Source organism: Mobula hypostoma, chromosome 1 (genome assembly GCF_963921235.1).
Source record: "Mobula hypostoma chromosome 1, sMobHyp1.1, whole genome shotgun sequence".
Classification (NCBI taxonomy): Eukaryota; Metazoa; Chordata; class Chondrichthyes; order Myliobatiformes; family Myliobatidae; genus Mobula; species Mobula hypostoma.
The window spans coordinates 73,719,165-73,736,081 of NC_086097.1; positions in this window are offsets into that span (position 1 = coordinate 73,719,165).

Consider the following 16,917-nt stretch of genomic DNA (forward strand, 5'->3'; position numbering starts at 1 on the left):
GAGTTGAGCCATTGAGTGTAGCTGGAAACTGCTTGCAGTTACCAGGCAGCAAATTTCAGGACTTGCACTTCTTTCTTTGTTCTGAACTTTTGAGCACTATTTGGAAAACTCATCTCACTGGAAGTATTCAGGGTTATGAATAAACTAACAACATACATCAAAGTTGCTGGTGAACGCAGCAGGCCAAGCAGCATCTGTAGGAAGAGGTGCAGTCGATGTTTCAGGCCGAGACCCTTCGTCAGGACTAACTGAAGGAAGTCCTGACGAAGGGTCTCGGCCTGAAACGTCGACTGCACCTCTTCCTACAGATGCTGCCTGGCCTGCTGCGTTCACCAGCAACTTTGATATATGTTGCTTGAATTTCCAGCATCTGCAGAATTCCTGTTGTTTGCGTTATGAATAAACTCCTGGGTTTGTGTGCTCCCTTGATTAGGCATATCTGAACTGCTTTGAGCTTGGTTATTGAGTGATGGAAGCAGAAAGCCAAGGCCTACTGTAGCAAGTAGATCATATCAACAATACAGAAAGTCATAGCTCATCATATTCAGAGTGCTGGTAGTAGACAGCTGGCAACTTTCACTATTCTTTGTAAGAAATGATTTTATTCATTCAAAAGATTCTGGGCATTACTCTTTGGATAACTCTTTCCTCCATGGAGAATTGGGATTTCTGGTAATCTCTCCAATACACAGAAATTTATAGTCTAGTAGCATCTTTTCAATCTGTGAAATATCCATGAAAAGTATTTTAAATGAAACTTATCTCCCTATTTGCAGTATCTATTAATTAATCTCAGTGTTCTGTAAATGTTATTGCAGCTGATAATCATAACTAATTATTACAAAAAACTAAAAAAAATCATTTAAAATAGAGCAAAAATGCCATCCAGTTCATTATCTTTACCTAAATTGTTACTAAAGTAAACTCAATTGATGATTAGAGTGTTATTTTTTAATGGGCTGGAATTGCAGGGACATGAAAGACAAGATTCTCATTGCTGATTATTTTAACAGTGGAAATCTAGCAGCAACCTCCAGAGTGTACACAACACATGCGGTTAAAAACCAGAGTTACACCTGTGATTTTCTCCTTCTCAGCAAACTGGTTTCAAGAGATTAGTGCACTATAGGGAACTTAATGTGTGGGGAGCAAACAAGATTGCACCCAAAAACTGTGCACAATGAGGGAGGAATACTTATGATATATATATAACCTGTATTTATTTGAGCTCATGCACAAATGTAAGCTGTTTACTCACTTTAATGATTTCATCATCTTTGTGTCACCACACTGTCACATTGTCAAGTTTGCTAGAAGCTGGCATCAATTCAAGCTATTTTGCCAGGATGCACTTATTAGGGAAGTGCATAATGGTCATATCTGGAAGTGACTGAGACTGAAATTGAAATATTATCTTAAAAAATGAAAATAACTAACATTTGTTAAATGATTATGCACAAAAATGTTAAAATTTAAGGTCTAAATCATTGCCATGACAACTAAAATGCAAACATCGCAAAGGAACTGTCTCATTTAAATTGAACAAGAGTTAATTAAGAAAATAACTACACCATAAGGCAATAAGACATAGGAGCAGAATTAGGCCATTTGGCCCGTCGAGTCTGTTCCACCATTCAATCATGGCTGATCCTATTTTCCCCTCCTCAACCCCTCTGCCTGACCTTTTCCCCACAACCTTCGATGCTATGTCCAATCAAGAACTTATCAAGCTCTGCCTTAAATACACCCAACAACCCGGCCTCCACAGCTGCCTGTGGGAATAAGGTCCACAAATTCACTTCCCTCCGGCTAAAGGAATTTCTCTACATCTGTTTTCAATGGACACCCCTCTATCCTGAGACTGTGCCCTCTTGTCCTAGACTCTCCCACCATGGGAAACATTCTTTCCACATCTACTCTGTCTAGGCCTTTCAACATTCAAAAAGGTTTCAATGAGATCCCCCCTCATTCTTCTAAATTCCAGTGAGTACTGACCCAGAGCCATCAAAGGTTCCTCGTATGATAACCCTTTCATCCCCAGAATCATCCTTGTGAACCTCCTCTGAACTCTCTCCAATGCCAGCACATCTTTTCTTAGATGAGGAGCCCAAAACTGTTGACAATACTCAAGGTGAGGCTTCACCAGTGCCTCATAAAGCCTCAGCATCACATTCCTGCTCTTGTATTCTCGACCTCTTGAAATGAATGCTACCAATGCTACTGTTGCACTTGCCATCCTCACCACCAACTCAGCTTGCAAGTTAACGTTTAGGCTGTTCTGCACAACGACTCCCAAGTTCTTTTGCATCTCAGATCTTTGGATTTTCTCCCCATTTAGAAAATAGTCTGCACATTTATTTCTACTACCAAAGTGCATGACCATGCATTTTCCAACATTGTATTTGATTTGCCACTCTCTTGCCCATTCTCCTAATCTGTCCAAGTCCTTCTTCAGCCTACCCATTTCCTGAACACTACCTGCCCCTCCACCAATCGTCATATCATCTGCAAACTTGGCACCAAAGCCATCTATTCCATTATCTAATTAAAGCAATGAACTATGTAAGAATGGAATGTTGTCAAGAGGGACTTTAACTTGCACAAAGATTAGCATGTTGTATTTGTTGAAAAGCAACATGACACGTCTGTATTTGGCATGTTATGAGAAATATGGACTGTAGAATGTGTGACTTCCTTAGCCAGCCCATACATTATTGTCGTAGTACAGTGTTAGCTAATATGATTCCCATACTCTAATCATGCAGCGACTCAGTTCCTGTGAATCAGGGTATGGTGTTCAATGGGTTAAAGTTCAGAATCCCTCCTTTTGAATGGTCTTGACTTCATTTCTCTAGCCCACGGCACAACCAAGATTTTGCTGATTTTGCTGCCCCGCTTTATGTACCTTCGGAGGAGAGTCAGGTTTTGCCTGAGCTATGATGACATCTTAACTTTCCCTTTATTGATTGTCATACTTGAGGTTGGACTTAAACAACAGGTGACTGACCATGGTCGCTAATCCATAATGAAAATAGCCGAAGCAGATCAAATGAAAAGGAAGTGTAGACAGTCAAGTGTGGAGTATCTGAAATATGGATTTATACCAGCACCAAACAACCAGCAGCAGAAAATTTGTCTGTTGTGTGAAAATTGATTTTTCAAATGAAGCAATAATATCATCCTTGAACATTTGAAGAGAATACACTTTGATAAAGCAAACAAGAACTTGGTTTATTTTCAGTCACTTTGTGAGAACTTTCAGGAATGGAAAAACACTCCAAAATATGTTTGCCAGCACTTCACAACAAAATAGAGATAGTTTGTGTGCTTCATACATCATTTCATTGCTCATTGTCAAATCTGGAAAGCCCATACAATTGGAAAAGAACTGATTCTGCCAGCAGCGGGTGATAAGAGTGGGCTCCCTCACCTCCAACCCTCTGACCATCAATACAGGACCCCCTCAGATCTGCGTACTGAGTCCTCTCCTTTACTCCCTGTATACCCATGACTGTGTCGCCACCCACAGCTCCAATCTGCTAATTAAATTTGCCGACGACACTACATTGATTGGCCTTATCTCAAACAATAACAAGGTGGCCTTACAGGGAAGAAGTCATCTCTCTGACACAGTGGTGTCAAGAAAACAACCTCTCCCTCAATGTTGCAAAAACAAAGGCGCTGGTTGTGGATTACAGGAGGGATGGAGGCAGGCTAACCCCTATTGACATCAATGGATCTGGGGTTGAGAGAGTGAAAAGCTTCAAGTTCCTCAGCATCCACATCACCGAGGACCTCACATGGTCTGTACACACCAGCTGTGTGGTGAAAAGGGGACAACAGCGTCTCTTTCACCTCAGACGGTTGAGGAAGTTTGGTATGGGCCCCCAAATCCTAAGAACTTTCTACAGGGGCACAATTGAGAGCATCCTGACTGGCTGCATCACTGCCTGGTATGGAAACTGTACCTCCCTTAATCGCAGGACTCTGCAGAGAATGGTGTGGACAGCCCAGCGCATTTGTAGTTGTGAACTTGCCACTGTTTACGACATTTACAAAGACAGGTGTGTAAGAAGGGCCCAAAGAATCATTGGAAACCCAAGTCACCCCAACCACAAACTGTTCCAGCTGCTACCATCCAAGAAACAGTACCACAGCATAAAAGCCAGGACCAACAGGTCCCAGGACAGCTCCTTCCACCAAGCCATCAGACTGCTTAATTCATGCTGATGTGACTGTATTTCTGTTATATTGACTATCCTGTTGTACATAATATTTATTATAAGTTACTATAATTGCACATTGCACCCTTGAACGGAGATGTAATGTAAGGATTGTTACTCCTCATGTATTTGAAGGATGTAGGTGATACAGTCAATTCAGTTCAGTTCAGTTCAATCTCCAGTTTCCCCTAAGCTTATGGGGCAATTTCTTTACAACAATCATCATATTAGCAGGCATGTCCAGCTCACATATGTCCTGCACTTTTTCCTTGGCATTGCAACAGCCTCTAAAAAAGGACTGTCTTCTGACTTGATATGCAACCAAGAAAGAACCTTTTCCATGTAGACTGCAGCAACTTTCTGCTCATCACCAAAATGTTCCTGTAATAAAGCTTTGGCCTTTAGGTATCCTTCCCCCAGGCTGGCTAGCTGGTAACTTTGGACAAGTTCTCTATGGTAACTTTCAGCGAACTGTTCGACTAAATAGAGTCAATCACCATAATCATCAGTCTTGCCTTCAAAGCTATTCTTGAAAGCTCTCATAAATGAATGATACTGCGATGGGTCACCATTGAAGATTTGAATCTCTCTTTTAAGCAGAGATGCAATGCATTGTTGCATCACGAAGCTTGCTATTTCCTTTTGTGTCCTTGTGGCCTCCAGCACTCTATTTACACCACTATCATCTGAAACATGAGTGTCAGCATACTGTAAATTGATGTCCTCAGAAGCACCGTGTGCTATTAGATACGGCATAGGTTCAGAGTGCCTCCTTGGTGAGGCTGACAATGAACGTGCTAAATGGCCCGTTGGGGTCCAAACTTGTGGCTCATTAACTTTTGGGGAACATTGACATCGAGTATGTTGGATTTTCTCTGTGCCTTGTAATCATAGGAACTCTCACCATAGAACTGTCCTGCTGGAGCATGTTTAGCACCTCAGCACTTGAAACGCTTGGCAATTTCACTCTGGCCATCTTGGTTGCAATTTCTTCCTGCCACTTAAGCTACTCCTAGTTTCTCCAGAGCTGTTTTTCTGTTTCTCCAACACACGTTATCCCTCAATATTTGTTGTCTTGTCCATTGCACAGCTAAATCAGCTTCCATTTTAATATGAGCTGAGATAGTATCAGATTCACAGGATGCTGTGCTAGCAATAGAACCTGCTGCACACACGTTAGACTCACTGTCTTCAGGATGCATGTCATCCTAAAAATCATCAGGTTTATACGTAGTCACAGTATGTCCTGAGGTTTGGTAAGTATTTTCATTTCCTCCAGCAACATTGCATGTTTGTTTCAACCATTGTTCAGCCTCTGCTGTGACTATATTAATAAGCTTATCAATATTTACATAGCTTTTAGTTTGCTTATCTTGCACTGAGATTGGCATTAAAGACAACAGCAAGTTACGTTGCTGAGCAACATCTTCAAGAAGATTTTTAAAATCATCTAATTGAGACTGCACTTGCAAGACATCGTGCTCTTCTGGTACAAGGAAACGTTTATTTAGTGGTATTAAATGGTTCAATTTAATTTCAGAGAATGTATACAGTATTCAGCCTGAAATCCTTACTCTTTGCAAACATCCACAAAGCAGAGAGAAAATTAACCCAAAGGAATGAATGACAGAAAAATATTAGAACCCCAAAGCCCCCCTCCCATGCAGGAGCAGCAGCAAAGCATCAACCCTTCCCCCTCCTCCCACTTGTTCCAGCAAAAAGCATCAGTCCCCCCCCCACCACCACCACCCATCATGCAATCAATAGCAAGCCCCCAGAGATCATGATCTGGAGTACATCAAAAACTACTGTTCATCCCAACACGCCAACATCTCAACAGGCTCTCCCACTAACGAGGGAGAGAGAGAGATATCGCTTCTGCTATAGTGAGAGACGAGGCCAACAGCTCACTGTTTCAATGTTACAGTCTGCAGTGTTGCTTTTTCAAGTTCCCCAACCTGAGAATCAGAAAACTCTGTCTTTCAATGCTTCAATCTCCCATGATGCTTCAGATGGCGACATTGGCAATGGATCATCTTCAGGACTGCACTCCAAAGGCACATGGCTTCCAAGCTGCTTCTGGGGATACCAAAGCACCAGGCTGCTCAGCAAACTCTTGAGAGAAAGAATCCACTGCCCATGAAGAACGTAGTCTGAGTGTAGCTGTGGATCACGGGCTCCAACTGGACCCCAGCACCTAGAAAAGGAAAAATAAGATATAAGAACCAAAGAATTAAACTATTTCATGGATTAGAAGTTTCCCAGGTCTGCAAAAACCTCTGGCACCATCTTTAGCTCCTCCCACTCCAATCATTAATCTTTTTAACAGTTTTATTATAGCCTTTCAAAAGTTGTCAATTCTAGTTGTCAAAGCTTTCCCAGTAAGGTTAATTTCTCTTTTAGTCCTGACTTCAAAGTCACTGCTCCTAGCTTGACTCATGTTGTCTTCCAAATGCGCAAACCAGACAAAACAACAGCATTCCATTCAGGTGTTGGCAATCATATTATTTCAGCATTTCAAAAGAATCAAGCATTGAACTCTCAAGCAAACACTGCTATAGAGCTAACGTTCAATGACGACCATTCTGGGCTGTGTTCCAAATCGAAACACAGAGCATAATCCACAAAACGTTGTTACTTGCCACAGGCTTCTCCACGGTGCTTCTAATTTCAGAGACGCGTCTGAAAGCTGATGTTTGTTTGGTGTAACTGTCAAAATCTTTTGTTGAGAAAATGTAGCAGCTATGCTAAAAACTAATGCTACTGCTGGCAACCCCCACAGATTGTTATATTTGTCCAATGACTCCAAGGTCAAAAATCCAAAAACTGTATTCGATGCTTGATTAGCAACTAGCAAACTTACAGTCTTGAAGCAATGAAACTAAGCATAATTAGGCGATCAAAAAAATGATATCCATCTGCCCCAGCCCCAAATTGCTCAAAACAAAGCATGAATACGTCACTTATTCCCTTCGCTTTTACCATGTCCCTACTCAGAGGATGAGTTACCATAATACACAAAATAAATGTGCAGTACAGAATGCAATGCAGATAGAGAACAGAAGCATGGCTTCTACATTATGATAAAGTGTAAATTTGCAATTGGTGCCACCTCCAGTTTAATTTGGGGATGGGTGGTATTTGAAAGATTATGATGAGCATTTTACCACCGAGCCAGAAAACATTGAACAGTCATTAACTACTGGAACTGGCATTTATTCTTATTTTAGTTGTTGTACATTTACCAGTTTTCCCAACATAATGTGTCAATTGGGATGACTCATAATGTATTCTTAGAAGTATTATGTGAATTTGGTTCCTAAAGTTGTCATAGCTGGGAGTGGTAGTGGGGATAAGCTCCCTACCTAAATGGCGTGCATCTGTAACAGCTTCTGACAACCAAGCCCAACTCTTGGCCTTCACATGTGGTTTAGCTACTAGGCCCCGCAGAACTGTTTCTACTGACAAGAAAAGGGCAAAGTTGGACAACTGGCACCTCAAAACCAGTTGTTTCGGGCAGGTGGGGCACGTTAGCCTTGGACAGTAGCCCGCCTAGGAGAAGGAAAACTCTGATTTTAAACCTCCGCTGCCTTGCGGCCATACCCACCCACAGGAAAGGCTTCGGGAGTAAACCCCGAGGAAGAAATCCGGAGCCAGGGTCTGTCTGTCTGTCTGTGTCTTGTTTCATGGCGGTTGGCATCCAGCTTGATGGTGCATTACCGCCACCCTCTGCTCCGGAATGTGCACTAGACATATAATCTAAATCCCTTCACCCAATCTCGCACGCACGTGCGCACACACACACACACACAAACCTACACTTTACCCTCCCATCTTTGACCATCCTAGTACCCTACTCCTGTTTATCTGTCATATCCTATAAAAAACCCCTGTACCCCTTAAGAACGCTAAAAATACCCGGACCTGTGCTCTCTCACCCATGCCCAGCAACCCTTTTAATGTGAATTCCTGCACCCCCAACTCCCTTAGTTTAATTCTCATCATCCCTCTCTCTGTATCCCATACTTCCTGTGTTACGTACCCTGTAACTGGGTTGCCAAACCAGCAGAAATGGACCGCTTAGTTGGAGTCTGGATTACTGGAACTGAGAAAGTTTTATTAAAGAAATAAGTAACACAGTACTCTAATAGTAAGGATATAAATGCAAAAGGTTAGCAATGATAAAACACACGTACACAGAACTAGGATAATAGGATCAATCAAGCTCTATCGCAGTCTAGGGGTAAAATGATCAGTCTCAAGTGATGCAGAGTTCAGTTCAGTATAGTTCAGTTCGCAGTAATCACTGTTGTGCCGTTGGGGAGAGAGAGAGAGAGTGCGAATGATGATACTCAAATCGGATTCAAACAGACCTTTGATATTCCTTGCAGTTAGCTTTCGGGCGAGCCCTTTGTAATGTCTTCTGAGGTCACCGACTGTGACCCCTCCGTTCCGGATACGATCGTTCTTCTGCGGTGAACCTGGCACCCAGGCAAGGGCGGACACACACACCAGGTTCCCGCCAATCGTACCTTTCCACCCTGTGCGTCTATGGTCGGTCTCACGACCAGACCTCCAAAACTCCCACCAACTTGTTGGGGGGGGGCGCACTTCCAGGGTCTCGTTATCTCGTGGTGTCGTGGTGTGTCGCTTGCCTTAGCGAACCTGTTCCTGTTATCCCCCTGCTGGGGTATCGCCTGTGCATCAAACTTCAAACAGTTCAGGTTCAAAGCAAACGGTCTGACAATACTGGGAACTGTGTCTCTTTTCGTTAAACTCTGTCGTCTCTCATATTAGCATTTTGAATGTTTCTCTCTTTGTCTCTCTTATCAGCATCAATCTTCTGATAACTTGGTCTTTTGTCACACCTGCAACTCAGAACTACATGTTCTACTGACTCCTTTTCCTGACATTCCTCACACAATCCTGTCTGGTGTTTCCCTATCATTTTCAATGTTTTGTTTAATGCACAATGCCCCAGTCTTAACCTAGTCCACACAGTCTCCTCTCTTCTGTTTCCACTACCTGCAACACTTTTTTGTATTTCATATAAATGCCTCCCTTTCCCCTCCCTGTCCCATCTTCCTTGCCATATTTGGTTGACTTCTTCCCAGATTACACACTTAACCTCTGCTTTACTGATACTAATGTGCATTTCTACATTCTCTTTCTTTAACACCCTCTTTGCCAACTCATCCACCCTCTCATTCCCCTTCACCCCTACATGTGCTGGAACCCATAGAAATTTGACCTGACCTCTCTGATTTGCAATTCTTGTAACTAACTGAAGGACTTCATAAAGTACATCTTGCCAGCTGTTTGTGTGAAAAGACCTCAAACTTGCTAGAACTGAGGATGAATCTGAACATATCAATGCTTTGACTTGTCTGGCTTTCTGCACCCATTGCAACGCAAACAACACTGCCAGCATCTCCACTGTAAACGCCCCTAACTTATTAGATGTTCTTCTGCTGATTCCAATTTCTTTTGCTGGTATAACCACCCCAAACCCTGTCACTCCTGTTTCAGGTTCCTTCACACCATCCGTATAAATGTGAGTATAATCACTATACTTTTCCATCACGTAACAGTTAAATGCATTTACCAAATCTGTTTTATATCTTCCTTTCCTTTTTACCTCTAACAAATGCCAGTCTATGTCAGGCCATACAAGCTTCCATGGAGCTACAACCAGATAAACTGCTGAAGGACTTATCCTTAGATCAAACACTCCACATTCTTTCGCAATATCATTCCCTACCTGACTAAAGGTATCCCTCTGAAACCTCCCATTTTCCCAGCACTCCTGCAACATTCCTTTAGCAGGATGAGAATCATTGTGCCCCTGCAAGTCAGCCCAGTAGTTTGCCACCAGTTGCATCCTTCTTAGTTCCAAAGGCATTATTCCCATTTCTACCGGTAGGGCTGATCCTGGTGACGTTTTAAAAGCCCCACTGCACACTCTCAAATCACATCCAGTTTCCTTATAAGAGACCAAGCTGCTGATCCATATGCTATGTTTCCATAGTCCAACACAGATCTCACTAAGGCCACATAAATTCTCTTCAACGCTGAACAATGTGCTCCCCATTCCCTACCAGTCAAACATCTCATCACATTTATTACTTTCTTACATTTCTCCTCAACTTTCCTGATATGGTCTGCCCATGTTAATCGTTAATCAAATATAACTCCCAGAAATTTAAATGATCCAACCCTTTCTAATTCAATCCCATACATCCTTAACTTCTTCCCTACCTCAATTCTTTTCCTGGTAAAAAATACAGTTTGAGTTTTTTCTACTGAAAATCTACATCCCCAATCATAACCCCACTCCACCACTTTATCAATTGCTTCTTGTAGTTTCCTGATTATATGCTCCATGTTCCTGCCTCTTTTCCACAAGGCCCCATCATCCGCAAACAGTGACCTACCTATATCCACTGGTACCTTTGTGAAGACATCATTAATCATAATGATGAAAAGTAATGGGCTAAGCACACTACCCTGAGGTGGGCCATTTCCCCTAAGTACTGTTTTGATAATTCTGACCCAATCCGAACTTGAATTTTTCTACCAAACAAAAAATCTTTAATCCAAATAAAAACTCTCCCACCAACCCCCATCTTGTGCAGTTTAATTAATAATCCTTCCTTCCACATCATATCATAGGTTTTTTCAATGTCAAAAAATAATGCAACTACCGATTCTTTATTTGCCTGGGCCTTCCTTCTTTCAGTCTCTAACCTTATCACTGAGCCCATGGAATTCCTTCCCTTTCTAAAACCACTCTGATAAGTTGCCAGCATTCCCCTCTTCTCAAGCTCATACGATAACCTTTCTGTTATCATCCTTTCCATTATCTTACATATATTTGATGTTAATGCAATTGGTCTGTAGCTAGTGGGTTTTGACAGATCCTTGCCAGGTTTCCTTATTGGAATTACTACTGCTTCTTTCCATGCACTTGGTAATCTTCCCTCCTCCCACACTCTGTTATAAAAATGCAGCAACTTCGACAGTGCTCCTTCTCCTAGATTTTTTAGCATCACAGAGCATATCAGATCTTTCCCTTGGGAGGTTGGTCTCGATCTCTTTATTGCTCTCACCATTTCTGCTAACGTAAATGGATCATCAATTATATCATCTGTTCCTTCCCTCCTGTTTAACACACCTGGGTGTTGGCTCATTTTTCTTTCCCTTCTCCTTCTCCCTTCTTCAGACAAATTTTCTGAACTGTGTATCAGTACAAATGACTTGGCCATGATCTCAGCCTTATCCCTACTGGAGACTGCAGTTTCCTCCTCAGATATCATTACTGGATATTCCCATTCCCTTCTATCTCTTCCCATCCTCTTAATCATTCCCCATACCTCTCCCACAGGTGTTGTTCTTCCTATTTTGTTGCAAAAACTCCTCCAACTTGCCCTTTTAGCTTGATGTATAGTTCTTCTCACCACTGCCTGTGCTTTCTTATATTGAACCAAATGCTGCATATTATGGGTTCTTTTAACTAGCCTGAATGCTCTATTTCTGTTTTTTACAGCCTGACAACATTCCTCTGTCCTCCATGGTACCAGTTTCCTATGCATCCTATTTTTACTCCTAGGTATAGATCCTTCTGCTGCCATAATAATTGCTGAAGTCACCTGACTGTTTAATTCATCTACATTTCCAGAAATATCAATCTTTGTCAATGTCTCTTCACTCTTATTTCTTGAATTTTATTCTCCCGTCTCATAACCTCACACCCACTATATGCTACATTATGAGCTCCTCCGCAATTGCAGCATTTTGGTTGAACTCCTGTTCCGCACTTTCCATATTCATGATCACCCCCACAACTAGCACATCTCCTCTGCCTTTTACAGTTTTTAGCCACGTGTCCAAACCTTTGACAATTATAGCAACTCAGTGGCTTTGGCACATACACCCTTACTGGGTAACTCATGAAACCCAGGAACAGCTTCCTTGGCACTCTTTCTTCTTCAAATTCAATCAATACTGATTCACTTTCCTTTTTCACTCCCTCCTTTGTTGTTTTCAGTCTTTGAACATTCATTACTTTCCCTCCTTTGATATTCCTCTTTAACTCCTCCATATTTATACTCATTGGTATCCCCGTGATCACTCCTTTACGACCACTATTTTGTGCTCCCACCCTCCCAGTGTATTCCACCTTGCATTTTCCTATCTCTTTCAGCTTGAGTGCTTTCTCAAGTTGTTCCTCATTCGCACATCTTACCAATAAGTTGTCATCATTAAGGACTTTTGCAAATACTATTTCCTCTATCTTATTTGCCAGAGTTGTTGTTAGCACAAATGGGTTAATTTTCTTCATATGTCCTTGGGGCTTCTCATTAAACCTAATTATGACAACACCTCCTCTCTGAACTTGTACATCTTCCTCACTTTCAGAGCTCTCTCCACTGTCATTTCTTATTCTTTTATTCCCTTTGTCTCGGTTTTCATTCATCCGTCTCCTCATTCCCTTTATTTCTCCCTTCACAATAATCCATCTCTCCCCAGCTGCCTACCTCTGATCCCAAGTCCCTATCCCGCTCCTTCTCCACTTTCTTTCCCTCAACCCCGCCTCTCATCTTGTCCGCCATTACCGGACCCACACGACCCCCTCCCAGCAATTTCCGTTCCTTTCCCACTCTCTTTCCCTCAACAGGTTCCAAACCACATTCACGCATCAAGCAAAACACAGCCAGCCTCCCCTCCCTCCAACTAAACCTCCAAAGTTCCCCACCCGCTGATTCCTGGCCGTGCCCCTGTTCCAGTGCTTGGGAACTCTACAAGTCGGTCTCCATGGCAGCAACGTTGCGGGAGCCGGGGTCCCTAAGACAGTTTGATGTTGTTTACAACTTCACTCTGGCACCCTCTGTGACGACACTGGTGCCAAGCTGTATCGGCGTTTGCCCTTCCCTTGGACTACATTAGTGACGTGGATAGGGCGAACCCGCAGCATGGGCAAGAGCCGGTTCTTCAAATCTTCCCGCCCAGGCTTGCGCCATAGAGTGGACACAGTCCACCAGAGACGCAAACCCATGATCCCTAGGATCGACGGCTGCCTACCTACCGTTATGTGAATTTGCAAATGCTGTCAATGCTTCAATGTATTGGGTATGCCAATATATACCACATACTTCAAAATCTTTACGAATGTCAGACATTCACGTAGATCCAGAACAAATGTTCTTTCTTGAACGAAGTTCATTATTGCAATCCAGCTACAGTAGAATCGCTATTCTCAAATCGCTATTCTCAAGGAGGCAATGATCCTGCCCACCACATTTTGAACCAAATCATTTGTGCAAACGCAATCACCATGACCTAGTAAATTATATCAAGTCTCACATATCAAGCTGTACTATTCTATGTTCTATGTTATGCCAATCTTGCCGTTTCAGGAGTTATCTCTATGCCTGCACCTGACAAAACTACGTATTAAAAATGCATTGTTTGTGCGAGTATACTTCATATTGTCTTAAATGTAATAATGATCCCAATATTTTTAATAACGTCCACGAAAAGACTATTACAGATCAACGAGGGTCTTGTCAGACAATATGAGATAGTTTAAGTTCATGCAGTAATATATACTTTATGTGCGAAAATGTAGGTTATGTCTCTCTCCTGTGAATTGGACATAACCTTGTTATTTGCATAATACTTTACCTGCTATGAGACATACACAAACTTTATATTTCCACCCTAACTCTTGATAAAAAACGGGACATTTTAAAAGGGGCTCGTTTTGCAGTAACTTTATTCCCAATGTATGGTGTTGCTAGAACCGCAACAGAAGTTTTAACATGCTGCTGCAACTTTAGAAAAGAGAAGCAATTGTACTGCTGGTGCCTTACGGGGAGTGAAAACAGAAATGGTTGCAATGCGCAAATGTTTCTTCAAGGCCATATGGGATTAAATCTTTTCTTAGCAGTTAAGGGGCTAACATGTGCAGTTATAGGCAATAAGTGTTATAGTTACATACATGACGAAGCTGCTAAACTGCATCAATATGATTTCTTTTAATGGATAAAATCAAAGCTCGGAAACTGGGATTACTCAGTACTATGAGTTATATTTACTCTGGTGTGCCTTATCATAACTTAAGTCATAGTTACTAAAGGCCTTCATTAATAAGGCTCCGAAACGTATACGAGTGTACGTACTCATAGTGTACTGACTCGAAGGACAACCGTAAGGATGACCATCTGACTATGACATCACTGTATGAATGACCTTTGATGTTTGCCTGATGGTGTAAGTTTTCGGTTGTTTTACAAGCGACATAGATACAAGTTTTTCCGCCCCTGAATTTTCAGATGTTTCTAAATTATTCTAAGTATATGATTTGGGACGGGGAGGGGATGTTGTTGGATTAGAGTTATTTTTCTTGTAGTTTAACATTCTTTATGTTTGCTTATATTTTATATAATCACATTTGTGTAATTGCTTAGTGAATTTTCAGAAATTGTAGGATAGCTATTTCTGTGTTTTCTATAAGTTTAGCTACAACCTGTGTCACACGACTGAACCTAGGTTACGTCTTATCAATGGTGTTGTGTTCTTGTCTTTCTAGTCTGAGCTAGCTTTTAGAATAAAACAACCTCCACTTCTTTGTTCTCTCCCTCCCTTTGTTCATTTTTTTCTTCCTTCTTTACCGATTAAGTTGGTCACTGTTATGAATACCTAATAAAACGTCAGTAACCAGCAAGTTTTATGCCTCATTCTTGACTTCTGAAGAAGCACTGGATCATACCATCTCCAGATCCAACACGATGTACCTGTTCAACTGTCTTTTAAAAGTTGCCGTGTCTGCCTCAACCACCACCCCTGGCAGCTGATTTGATATAGATACTACAGTTAGTGTAAAAAAATGCCCCTCAAGTCCCAATTAGATCTCTCCCCTCTCATCTTAAAACTACACCGGCTTGTTCTTGATTCTCCAACTCTATCTATGCTCCTCATGATTTTATACACCTCTATATTACTACCCCTCAGTCCCTAAAGTCATGGCGGCATCCGTGTATATCATTTCTGCCCCCTTTCCAGTTTACTATCAACTTTCCTATAATAGGGTGACCAATACTGAACACAATATTCCAAATGTGGCCTCACCAGTATCAAACACCTTCTCTACAGTAATGCAAACTATCCCCAAGACTTACCCATATACTTTTTCTACTTCCAAAGGCTTCATGTCTTTCTCCATGGTGAAAACAGAAGTGGACACACATCCCACAGGTGCAGTCCCCAGGGACACTGAGTCTTCCTGATCACCCACATCCTGCAGGAAGAGCATACCACTGCCTTAACTGCCATTCCGAATACACCTAGAATAAAAAGGAAATTCAAAGAACTTTATCTGTGCTTCTGCTGCTGAAGTATGAAATCCAAAGCCTCCTTATTTACCAAACACTGGCCCACTCTTACAATGGCTGCTCTGCTAGAACCGGTTTTTCTTGATTGATGTCACACAATTAACTTATGAGAAGTTCTTTTCCAAAAACATCTATTTGCCTATCAGAAAGGCTCTTTTTCTTTAAGGTTCCCGCTGCTGCTCTGCTTCCTGCCTCTTAAAAACTTGAAATGAGCACAGTAATGGCTACTTTTAAAGCTTCCCTTAAGTCTACAGCATTCACTGTGCACAATAAGGACTTTAAATTGAGGGGACACTCTGCACTGCAGAACCCTTGATTAACACATTGGCACTATTTTTTGTCAATAATTTCAGGTTGATGTTGCTTCTGCCATTTACAGTTCAATGAGGCTAATCTTGTGCTTCTCTATGTCCTGTGTACCTCACTTCCACTCGGCATGGAAACAGGCTCTTCAGTTCAACTCGAGTTCGTCACATCTGCCTGTGTTTTATCCATACCCTCTCAACCCATCTGATCCATGTACTTGATCAAAGATGGTTTTCATATGTTACTAATGTGCCCGCCTCAATCACTATTTCTGGCAGCTTATTCTAAGTATCAACCCCCTTTGTACAAAGAAGCTGCTCCTGATGTCCCTTTTAAGCATCTCACCTCTGATCTTAAACCTATGCCCTCTTATTTTTATACCTTCATTCTGGGAAAAAAGTCTATGTGCTTTCACCCTGTCTACGACCCCTCAATTTCGTATGCTCAAGGGAATAAAGTACTAGTACAACCTCTCCTTGTAACTCAGGCCCCATACAGTTAAATCCTTATTGGATTGTTTCTAGCTTAATCACATCTTCCTTATATCTCTACACAATACTCCAAATGCGGGCTCACCATTGGCTTGTCTCAGTTGTTATTTAACCTCTCCCAGTCTTCACACCATAACAGACTTCTCTACTGTTCTCTCTTCACATTCTCTGCTTCTTAAAACTTGTTTATTTCTAACTTTTCCCAGTTCTGATAGAATGTCATCAACCAGAAAAGCTAACTCTGCTCCTTTCTTCACAGATACTGTCTGCACTGCTGTGCATTTCCAGCATCTGTAATACTTGCTTTAATTGTTAACTTTGCGTCTTCACCATAACAAGTGGATATAACCTTACCTTTTTAGAGTCAATGTCCAGATCAGCAGCATCTGAGCAAAGTCAGGAGGGAACTCCCCTTTTATGGACACCATAAAAGCAATTTAAATGAAACATGTGTCTGATTTAGCTGTAATTTCCCAGGAGTGGTGACTTGGCTGGTCACAGGTC